At 44.4% G+C, this 11,529-nt stretch overlaps 1 pseudogene; it reads left to right on the top strand.

Annotated features, from left to right (window-relative positions):
* Positions 1-6,832, top strand: part of LOC118312810 — a 7,512-nt pseudogene extending 680 nt beyond the window's left edge.
* Positions 6,833-11,529: the final 4,697 nt, after the last annotated feature.

Consider the following 11,529-nt stretch of genomic DNA (forward strand, 5'->3'; position numbering starts at 1 on the left):
ATGAATCCACCGTTCAATTTCAAAGGAGGACTTCCTTCAGAGACTCAGTAAGTCAACACGGTTGCAGTGAGCTGTGGACCGCTGTTATTAAGTCTAACCACATTGTTTCTGAGGTTAATCATTTCAGGGAATATTTGCTTTGTTTTTATGCTTCATGGTGTTGAGGCCACTGAACGTCATTGGTTGGGTTTTCCAGTTTCCCTTCTGAATGACGTATACAAACTACCGCCCTGCTGGTATGGAAAGTTATTTCCTCTCACGCAGGCGCAGAATGTTTGAGCTAGTTGGACATTGGATTTAGTCTTGGCGGTATGTTCTGGGAACAAGTTTGTACACGGCCAGACGTATGCGACAACCCGAAGGTTGGCGGGTTGAACAGCTCTACCTCCTGAGCCACAGCTGAGTGGACGTGTTGGTGTGTCCCTACAGTGAATGAAGCCCAGATATCCTTTTCCTGAGCCATGTCCTCCAGCTCTTCGTGGGGGATGTTCACAGTCCAGGCCATCTGAAATATTATCCCTTGAGTGTGTCCCTGAAATTATCCAGTCGGATTAGACCATAAAAACCCACAGTCATCAAGAAGTTTAGAAGAGTCCTGAACCTCAACTGACTGTTGTTAGTGTTTAAAGCAAATTCAGCAACATGGTTTACTTTAGACATGAAATATAGCAGATACTTTCTCATCAGGCAGCTTCTTAGATCAACCTAAAAGCCATCACTGATTCCAAAAAAGACAGAATCACAGAATCTGTCTCATCCGGGATATGTTGCCTGATATTTGGAGACTTCCTACTTCCTGTTATCTCCACAGAGGTCCATGGCAAATGTCAGAAGTTCCCAGTGATCATTCTGCACAGCAGGACTCAGACCTGGAATCCATCTTTATGGTTTGTTAATGCCCAACATCAAGTCTTTCCTCCGCTGCAGGTAAAATGAAACATGTCTAAACATTTTAGGTGTCATTTTTTCAGCATCTTAAGGAGAACATTTTCATGTTTGAGAAGAATGAGCTGAAGAAGTTCCAGATGCTTCTGAATTCACATCACACAGAATGCTTAGAGGATGATGACGAGGAAGAGCAGAGGAGCATCAGAAACGCATTTCTGAAGATCACACAGCACTTTCTGAGGACGATGAAGCAGGAGAAGCTGGCCGACTGTCTGCAGAGCAGTAAGAGGACGTTCCACACTTTCTTTCTTTCTCACATTTTCACCAACACGTACTCACTTGTTATTTGTTGTGTCTTTATTCAGGAACTCCAGCTGCATCGTGTAAGCGTCAACTGCAGTCTAATCTGAAGAAGAAGTTCCACAGTGTGTTTGAAGGGATTCCTAAAGCAGGAAACCCAACGCTCCTGAATCAGATCTACACAGATCTCTACATCACAGAGGGAGGGAATGGAGAGGTCAACGATGAACATGAGGTCAGACAGATTGAAACAGCTTCCTGGAAACAAGACAGACCAGAAACAACCATCAGACAAGAAGACCTCTTTCAAGCCTCACCTGGAAGAGACCAACCAATCAGAAGAGTGATGACAAAGGGAGTGGCTGGCATCGGGAAAACAGTCTTAACACAGAAGTTCACTCTGGACTGGGCTGAAGACAAAGCCAACCGGGACGTCCACTTCATGTTCCCATTCACTTTCAGAGAGCTGAATGTGCTGAAAGAGAAAAATTTCAGCTTGGCGGAACTCGTCCATCTCTTCTTTCCTGAGACCAAAGAAGCAGGAATCTGCAGGTTTCACAAGTTCCAGGTCGTGTTCATCTTTGACGGTCTGGACGAGTGTCGACTTCCTCTGGACTTCAACAACACTGAGATCCTGACTGATGCTACAGCCTCCACCTCAGTGGACGTGCTGCTGACAAACCTCATCAGGGGGAAACTGCTGCCGTCTGCTCGCCTCTGGATAACCACACGACCTGCAGCAGCCAATCAGATCCCTCCTGCATGTGTTGACACGGTGACAGAGGTCAGAGGCTTCACTGACTCACAGAAGGAGGACTACTTCAGGAAGAGGTTCAGAGATGATGAGGAGGAGGCCGACAGGATCATCTCCCACATCCAGACTTCACGAAGCCTCCACATCATGTGCCACATCCCAGTCTTCTGCTGGATCACTGCTACAGTTCTGGAGGACGTGTTGAAAACCAAACAGAGTGCGGTGCTGCCCAAGACAATGACTGAGATGTACATCCACTTCCTGGTGGTTCAGTCTAAACGGAAGAACATCAAGTTTGAAGGAGGAGCTGAGACAGATCCACACTGGAATAAAAAGAGCAGGAAGATTATTGTATCTCTGGGAAAACTGGCTTTTGAGCAGTTGCAGAAAGGAAAACTGATCTTCTATGAATCAGACCTGACAGAGTGTGGCATCGATATCAGAGCAGCCTCAGTGTACTCAGGAGTGTTCACACAGATCTTTAAAGAGGAGCAAGGCCTGTACCAGGACAAGGTGTTCTGCTTCGTCCACCTGAGTGTTCAGGAGTTTCTGGCTGCTCTTCATGTCCATCAGACCTTCACTAACTCTGGTGTCAATCTGTTGCCAGAGGAGCAGTCAACCAACTTCTTGCTTCTAAAATTACAAAGAAAGCAGACACTAAAACATCTCTACCAGAGTGCTGTGGACGAGGCCTTACGGAGTCCAAATGGACACCTGGACTTGTTCCTCCGCTTCCTCCTGGGTCTTTCCCTGCAGACCAATCAGACTCTCCTACGAGGCCTTCACAGGGAAGAGGAATCTCACAGACCAATCAGGTAACAGTCCAGTACATCAACAAGAAGATCAGTGAGGATCTGTCTGCAGAGAGAAGCATCAACCTGTTCCACTGTCTGAATGAACTTGACGATCGTTCTCTAGTGGAGGAGATCCAACAGTCCCTGAGATCAGGACGTCTGTCCACAGAGAAACTGTCTCCTACTCAATGGTCTGCTCTGGTCTTCATCTTACTCTCATCAGGAAAAGATCTGGATGTGTTTGACCTGAAGAAATACTCTGCTTCAGATGAGGCTCTTCTGAGGCTGCTGCCGGTGGTCAGAGCCTCCAACAAAGCTCGGTACGTTCACAGAAAACTGAAGATGTTATCTGTTTAATTCGGGTTGTGCACATTTGAACCAACTGGTACTTGGAATTCAGTTTGGATAACCTGCGTCACGACTGCAGTGTTTGTACAGTGAATACTGTAATATTTTCCTGTAAATAGAATGATATTCGCTACCCTGTTGCCTTTGGTACTCCTTGAAGGGATCATGTTGTCTGTCACTGACTATGGCGAGGTTTGCATAGACTTCCTTTTGTCGGTGGGTTGACCATCAGCGTTGGGTCTGTCCACAAAGAAGTCCCACAGAAGAGTTCGATAGACCATTTTGTCAGTGGTCATACCTGATGACTCAGACACGTCTGACATGTTGGGTAGCATGTTCTTCTTCAGTTCTTCTTTCGAGCGATCATTTGTGTAATTTGTATGACTATAATACTTTGATACCCCTTTAGTTGTGAAGCAGATGAAACTTCTTGATGTCAACTGTCTATTAATTCAAGGGCGATTGACTTGTCAACCCTTACTCTGCGACGTATTTCATGTTGGAAAAATACATAGAGAGCGAGGAGAGTTCTGACTTAGCGAGGGGAAGGAGACGGCTTAGCAGACTTTCTTTTTATAACGTTGTGTAAAGTGTGTTACCTTTCAAAATATAGCATAATATTTATTACTCCCCTGTAATTCTTAGTCAACCAAGATCAGAAGTAGTCAGTTATTGACTATCGATTAAGAGAGGGGACTTCAAAACTTGTGATTCTTTTTATATTGAACAAAGAAGTGTTTGTCCCTCAGGCTGAGTGGCTGTGACCTGACAGAGAGAAGCTGTGAAGCTCTGTCCTCAGTCCTCAGCTCCCAGTCGTCCGGTCTGAGAGACCTGGACCTGAATCACAACCAGCTGCAGGATTCAGGATTGAAGCTGCTGTTTGCTGGACTGAAGAGTCCACACTGTCGACTGGAGACTCTCAGGTCAGACCATGTCCTGACGCTCTCATGTTACACTTATAATGGTAAATGCCACAAATTGTTGTAGATTAATTCTGATAATCAGAGTTTTTTTCGTCATTTTTTCTAATGATCTTTTTTATCAGTTTGTATAGAACCGGGCTCACAAAGAAATGTTGCAAGGACCTGTCGTCAGTCATCGGCTCCGAGTCATCCAGTCTGAGAGACGTGGGCATGAGTAAGAACCACCTGCAGGATTCAGGGGTGGAGCTTCTGTCTGCTGGACTGAAGAGTCCAAACTGTCACCTGACGACTCTCAAGTCAGGATTCTTCTATTGATCCATTTATCATTAAAACAAAAAAATAAATATTACACAAATGCACAAGTGGAGTGAGCCACAACAGACTGTAAATAAAGATGGACGACATGACAGCTCCTCTAAAGTGAAGCCAAATCATCATGATCGCCCCCTGGTGTCTGGCTGCAGCATAGGTCCTCTTTATATACAGTCACTGATAGTCTATATATACAGACGCAGTATGTTTGTCTTCTCCCTCAGACTAAGTGGGTGTGACCTGACAGAGAGAAGCTGTGAAGCTCTGTCCTCAGTCCTCAGCTGCCAGTCGTCTTGTCTGAGAGACCTGGACCTGAGTAACAACAACCTGCAGGATTCAGGAGTGAAGCTGCTGTTTGCTGGACTGAAGAGTCCACACTGTCGACTGGAGACTCTCAGGTCAGACCATGTCGGGTTTCATCTCAGATAAAGATCTTCAATTACGAATAAATCTTATTTTTTTCACAATCTCAGCAAATGTACTTGATTAATACTCGCCGCCTGATGCAGGATCACTGACACCAAACAGTTCACCCTCAACTGAAACGTAGAAAATATATTTTTGTCTATTTCCGTCAGGTTGAGTCTAACCATGTTGACGGAGAGAAGCTGTGAGGACCTGTCGTCAGTCCTCAGCTCTGAGTCATCCGGTCTGAGAGACCTGGACCTGAGTAAGAACGACCTGCAGGATTCAGGGGTGAAGCTGCTGTCTGCTGGACTGAAGAGTCCAAACTGTCAACTGGAGACTCTCTGGTCAGAAATCAGAAGTTTGCCTTGAAATGCTTTTTTACTTCCATGTGGGCGTCAGTGGAGACTCAGATGACCTCCAGTGTTGTGGTTTTGTTGATTTCAGTCTGTCAGGTTGTCTGGTCACAGAGGAAGGTTGTGCTTCTCTGGCCTCAGCTCTGAGCCCCAACCCCTCCCATCTGAGAGAGCTGGACCTGAGCTACAATCATCCAGGAGCCTCAGGAGAGAAGCTGCTGTCTGCTGCACTGAAGAGTCCACACTGGAGATTGGACAGTCTCAGGTACGGACACAACAAGAACTCAGGTTAAATAAAATACCTCAGGTTCAGGAGATGCCATCTTGTGTTGGTGACATCATGCGGAGTCATAGTCTGTGAAGTAGTGATCGTGGAGATCGTGGAGCAGCATTTCTTCGTCCAGGCTGGAACATGGTGGAGAGCAGCGGCTGAAGCCTGGTCTGAGGAAGTGTGAGTGTGTGTCTTCACTTCCGTGTCTATCTGTGTCCACTGATCTGAAGAGATGATTTAATATCTGACGGCGTATAAATGATCATGACTTTATATGAAGACAAACAATGAGTAGTGATTGCGAAGTGGAGCCACAGCATCGAGCTTGACCAATTCTGAGTCAGAGGTATTTTACTTTGGTCCATGTCCCAATCTGCTAACATGGAGGGGGCGGGGCTTATGACCTGTACTGCAGTCAGACACCAGGGGGCGATCATGATGATTTGACTTCACTTTTGGGAGCTGCCATGTCGTGCATCCTGATTTACAGTCTGGTATTAATCGGTCAAACGTCTTATAATGCGTTCACACCAAATGCGAAGGGAATTTTAACATTGCGTTACTCACGTGAGTTTGGCTGCAGTATAATTTGTTTTCACTCACACAACCCGCAGATATCCACCCTCTAGTTCAAATATTTCAACTGGAGCCAATGAAGCAAATTTCGAGCCATTCGTGTCGTCATTGACTACCTCCCATCGGCAGGGAAAAAAAACATACTGACTTTGTGTTTGTTGTGAACGCACCATTACTGTTGGCAACCAATTCACTGTGAACATATCTGATCGTGTATGGTTTTCTCCATCAGACGCCTGTGATCTCACACTGGACACAAACACAGTTCACAGAAATGTCAAACTGTCTGACGACAGCCGGACGATGACGGCAGTGAGAGAGGAGCAGCTGTATCCGCATCATCCGGACAGATTCAATTCGTGGCCTCAGCTGCTGTGCGGAGACGCTCTGACCGGTCGCTGTTACTGGGAGGTGAAGTGGGAGGGGCGAGTCAACATAGCAGTGACCTACAGAGGGATGCCACGGAAAGGGGAAACACAAGCCTCCTGGTTAGGACGAAATCCTCAGTCCTGGAGTCTGATCTGCTCTGACGTCGACGGTTTCTCGGTCTGGCACAATCAGAGAAGACAGGTCTGTCCTCTCCCGCCCTCGTCCTCCGTCTTTCACAGAGTCGCCGTCTATGTGGACTTTCCTGCCGGAGCCCTGTCCTTCTATGGAGGCTCCTCCGGCTCACTGATCCACCTCCATACCTTCAACACCACCTTCACCGAACCCGTCTACCCTGGGTTTGGGTTTGGGTATGAGTGGCCTGGTTCGTCAGTGTCGCTGTGCTCGCTGTAGGAGGAGGCAGTCGCTCATCGTCTTCATATACAGTCAGTGATCGTCTTCATATACAGTCAGTGATCGTCTTCATATACAGTCAGTGATTGTCTTATATACAGTCGCCCATCGTCTTCATATACAGTCAGTGATCGTCTTTATATACAGTCGCTAATCGTCTTTATATATAGTCAGTGATTGTCTTTATATACAGTCAGTGATCGTCTTTATATACAGTCAGTGATTGTCACTCATCGTCTTTATATACAGTCGCTAATCATCTTTATATATAGTCAGTGATCGTCTTTATATACAGTCTCTGATCGTCTTTATATACAGTCAATGATCGTCTTCATATACAGTCAGTGGTCGTCTTTATATACAGTCGCTGATCGTCTTTATATACAGTGAGTGATCGTCTTTATATACAGTCAGTGATCGTCTTTATATACAGTCTCTGAACGTCTTTATATACAGTCTCTGATCGTCTTTATATACAGTCTCTGATCGTCTTTATATACAGTCACTGATCGTCTTTATATACAGTCTCTGATCGTCTTTATATACAGTCGCTGAACGTCTTTATATACAGTCAGTGATCGTCTTTATATACAGTCTCTGAACGTCTTTATATACAGTCTCTGAACGTCTTTATATACAGTCTCTGATCGTCTTTATATACAGTCTCTGATCGTCTTTATATACAGCCACTGATCGTCTTTATATACAGTCAGTGGTCGTCTTTATATACAGTCGCTGATCGTCTTTATATACAGTGAGTGATCGTCTTTATATACAGTCTCTGATCGTCTTTATATACAGTCGCTGATCGTCTTTATATACAGTCAGTGATCGTCTTTATATACAGTCAGTGATCGTCTTTATATACAGTCAGTGATCGTACAGAAACACTCACACTGCTAATATACAAATACACAAACTTAATCTCAAAGCCATGAACCGATTTCTCTGCCTCATTACAGCTGAAACGTGATGGATGTATGTTATCTATGATCATTAAATGTGAAATGAAGACTAAATAAATAAATGGAAGAGTTGTGATTTTGCTGTTACTGGACTTTGACTCTGTTTTTTCGATTCCCTTTCAAAACAAACCAATAAGCTTTCAAGTTGTCATCCATCATTGGAAGGTTGGAAGTTAATCACAACATTTGTGATTTTAGTACGAATTTGAATGATCAACAACATTTCACACCAGTTTCAGAACGTTTTACACAACGTGAACGACTTACAGTCAAATCAGCATCGGACCATATTCGTCTGTGAACAGTTCATAAACAGAACGCAGGTTTATTCTTCATCAGAATTTAACTTTATCAAGAGAAAAGCCAAGTTTCAGAGACTTCAGAGAAAATACATGGAATGTTCTAGAAATTAAATAAAACATGCGACTGTACATGCTCTCAAAATGTTGCTCTAGAAAATGTAATAAAACTCTTACCTTGCAGTTACACCCCTTGCCAGTAGGGATGCTGCAGCCCCCTCAGCGCCCCTCCTTCCAGCGTCCTTGTTGAAGTACCATTTATTTTGGGATTTTACTGTGTTTATTATATTATATATTATTTGTTTGTGTGACACAGAAGAGTCCAGCTTAGTGTTTGAACAAACCACCAAAAGGGACAGGAAGGAGAGACAAGTCCAGAACCAGCGAAGGCTGTTCGAACAAGCAATCAGCTCCGAGGGGCCAGAAGTTCAGAGTCCAGATAAAAAATGTTTGATGAATATATATATATATATATATAAAGTGAGGGGAGGAAACCCAAGGTCATTTATAAACTGAGGTCAAACCGAGAAACAGGTGCAACAGAAAACTGGAGGGAAAATACAGGAAGTAAAACTCACAGTAAACAAATGGGAACAGAGATGTGAAAATAAAACCAGAGGTCGAGTGAAGAGAGTTCAGATCGTGACAGTTTGAAACACGGTGAACATCCTTCAAAAAATAAAAACTGGAACGAGCTGCTGCTGAGACTCCCCCTCGGCATCAGATCAATAAAGTCTATCTTATCTTCTTTTATCTTATGTTATCTAATGTTATATAATGTTATCTTATGTTATCTTTGTCTTTTGATATGGACAGTGAAGCCCAACAACACGATTCATCTTTTCAGAAATGCTGATGAAATAAATGCTGAGAGATTATAGTTGTTGAGAAGAGATAAAGGGGAAGAAATGTCATTTATTTTACTATAATCTATAAAACATTAAAGAAATAAATGTGTATTGTCTAAAACGTTCAAGAAGTTTTGCCTAGAAGACTAAATGCAGGGCAGACTCCCCAGGCGTCGAGGTCACGTGACCCGCACAGGCGGCCACGCCGCTGCCTGATGTAAAACATGTGCTGACATCACCGACGCGTTCTGACGTCACGTCCATGAATCCTCGTGAAGACACAATGTTCATGAACAGATGTTTGATGACGACTGACGCGTCTCGAGCTGTCGGAGCTTCTCGTCTCGACCCGACCGGCGACCAACCTGTTCCGGCAGCTCGTCGGTCGCCTTCGCCCGGTCGGTCATCACGGTCAGTTGACGTGTGGTCGGTGAGCCGGTGGTCGGTGAAGCTGAGCGGTTCACTCACATCACCTCAGGTCAGTTCCCACTCAGCTTCACAAACACAGTTAGTCGGTGTGAACAGGCGGCTAACGGCAGCTAGCTACATGTCACTGCTAACAACATGTCACTGCTAACAACATGTCACTGCTAACAACATGTCACTGCTAACAACATGTCACTGCTAACAACATGTCACTGCTAACAACATTTGACTGCTAACAACATGTCACTGCTAACAACATTTGACTGCTAACAACATTTGACTGCTAACAACATTTGACTGCTAACAACATTTGACTGCTAACAACATTTGACTGCTAACAACATTTGACTGCTAACAACATTTGACTGCTAACAACATTTGACTGCTAACAACATTTGACTGCTAACAACATTTGACTGCTAACAACATGTCACTGCTAACAACATGTCACTGCTAACAACATGTCACTGCTAACAACATGTCACTGCTAACAACATGTCCCTGCTAGCTACATGTCACTGCTAACAACATGTCACTGCTAACAACAGTTGACTGCTAACAGCAGTTGACTGCTAGCTCTGTTAGCATGCTAGCTAAGAGTCATTGAAAACATGATGTAACGGTCACATGCAGATTATAAAGTCAAAGTCTTTGATAATTGAATATAATACAGACAGAAGTAGAAACAAGTCTGGTATTGATACTTATAATAGTTAGATATCGTTCAACAGCCACATTGCTCGACTGTTATTAATTAATAAAATAAACGTAGTAAATGTAAAATCTAAACATAAGTTCTGTAAAATTAAAGTTATGGATCACATCAGCTCTTGTCAGATTTGTTACTGTTGTATAGTTTTGATTAACGTGAATCACAGACTGTCATGTCTGTGAGTAAAGATCAGAACAGAGAAATATTTGTTCTGCTGTGAATCTGAATCTCACTGATCCGACCGATCTGTCGCCTGCAGCTCGGCGCCGATCCGTCATGGGCCTGCGACAGTTCTGGCGGAACTACCAGGTCTTGATTGTGATGGTTCCGAGTCTGGCTCTGGTCCACTGGGGCTGGTACAACCTGAAGTCCAGCCCGCTGCTGCGAAGCCCCAGAGACGAGTTTGTTCCCGAGCCCGGAATCGTCACTTACGTTTTAAATCCTCCTGCAGCTCCTGTAGCTCCGCCTCCTCCTCCCCCTGCCGCCGTCGCTGACGCCAAACGCCAGTGAAGCTGACCTCAGGTACGAATCCAGTTCCTGACCTGTCGTCAATGAAACAACTGGAGCTGCAACAGTTAATCGAATAGTAATCGACTTCTAAATTAAAGTAGTTTTTATGAAAAATTTCTACATTCTCTGATTTCGGCTTCTTAAATGTGAATATGTTCTGGTTTCTTTGCTCCTCTGTGACAGTGAACTGAACATCTTTGGTGTGTGAACAAAACAAAACATCATGTTGGAGTTTTTTGGAAACACGATCGACATTTTTACCATTTTATGCATAAAACAACGATCGATTAATGGAGAAAATAATCCCCAGATTAATCGATGATGAATATAATCGTAAGTTGCAGCTCTAGTAACAACCAGCACAGCTGAGTGAAGTCGGAGCTGCAGTTCCTCCAACAGGCCACCAGAGGCTGCTGCAGGCAAACGTATCACACACCGCGTCGCCTCATCACAGTTGTTTTAATAGATTCACATCCAAAAATTTGTTTAAAAAGCGTTTTAAATGATTTACAAATTTCTTCAGCACAAACATCGACGAGGACAAATATTAAATTTCACCAGATTTGGATCAATTCCTGGATCTGCACCAAACTCATAATCTCAATAACTGTCGTCACCTCACACGAAGCTTCAGAACACGACTTCTCTCTTCCTGGTCCACAACGACGACTAGTTCTTATTTATCACCTGGTAAAGTGATTAAGAGTTTACTGAGAGTGAAAGAGTCAGATCAGAATCTGCACAGATGTAAAACTATTATTAATATTTGTGCTGATATTAAAGTCCAGTCACATCATTGTTTCCCTCCTGCAGAGTCGGGATGAAGCCTCGCAGCTGGATCCGGAGGAACTGGCTGTGGGCCGGGGGCGGAGCCTTCCTCTCCGTCCACCTGGTCACGTGGCTGCTGCAGCGAGCGATGAAGAGCTCCGCCCACTCCGAGGCGGCGCTCCGACAGAAACCTAAGGCGAGAAGTGGACTGTCAGTCGATGAGCAGGACTGACGGTCGACTGATCGACGATCGGTCACAGATCACTGACGGGGAACTGCAGTTTGAGAATACAT

Source organism: Scophthalmus maximus, chromosome 8 (assembly GCF_022379125.1).
Source record: "Scophthalmus maximus strain ysfricsl-2021 chromosome 8, ASM2237912v1, whole genome shotgun sequence".
Lineage (NCBI taxonomy): Eukaryota > Metazoa > Chordata > Actinopteri > Pleuronectiformes > Scophthalmidae > Scophthalmus > Scophthalmus maximus.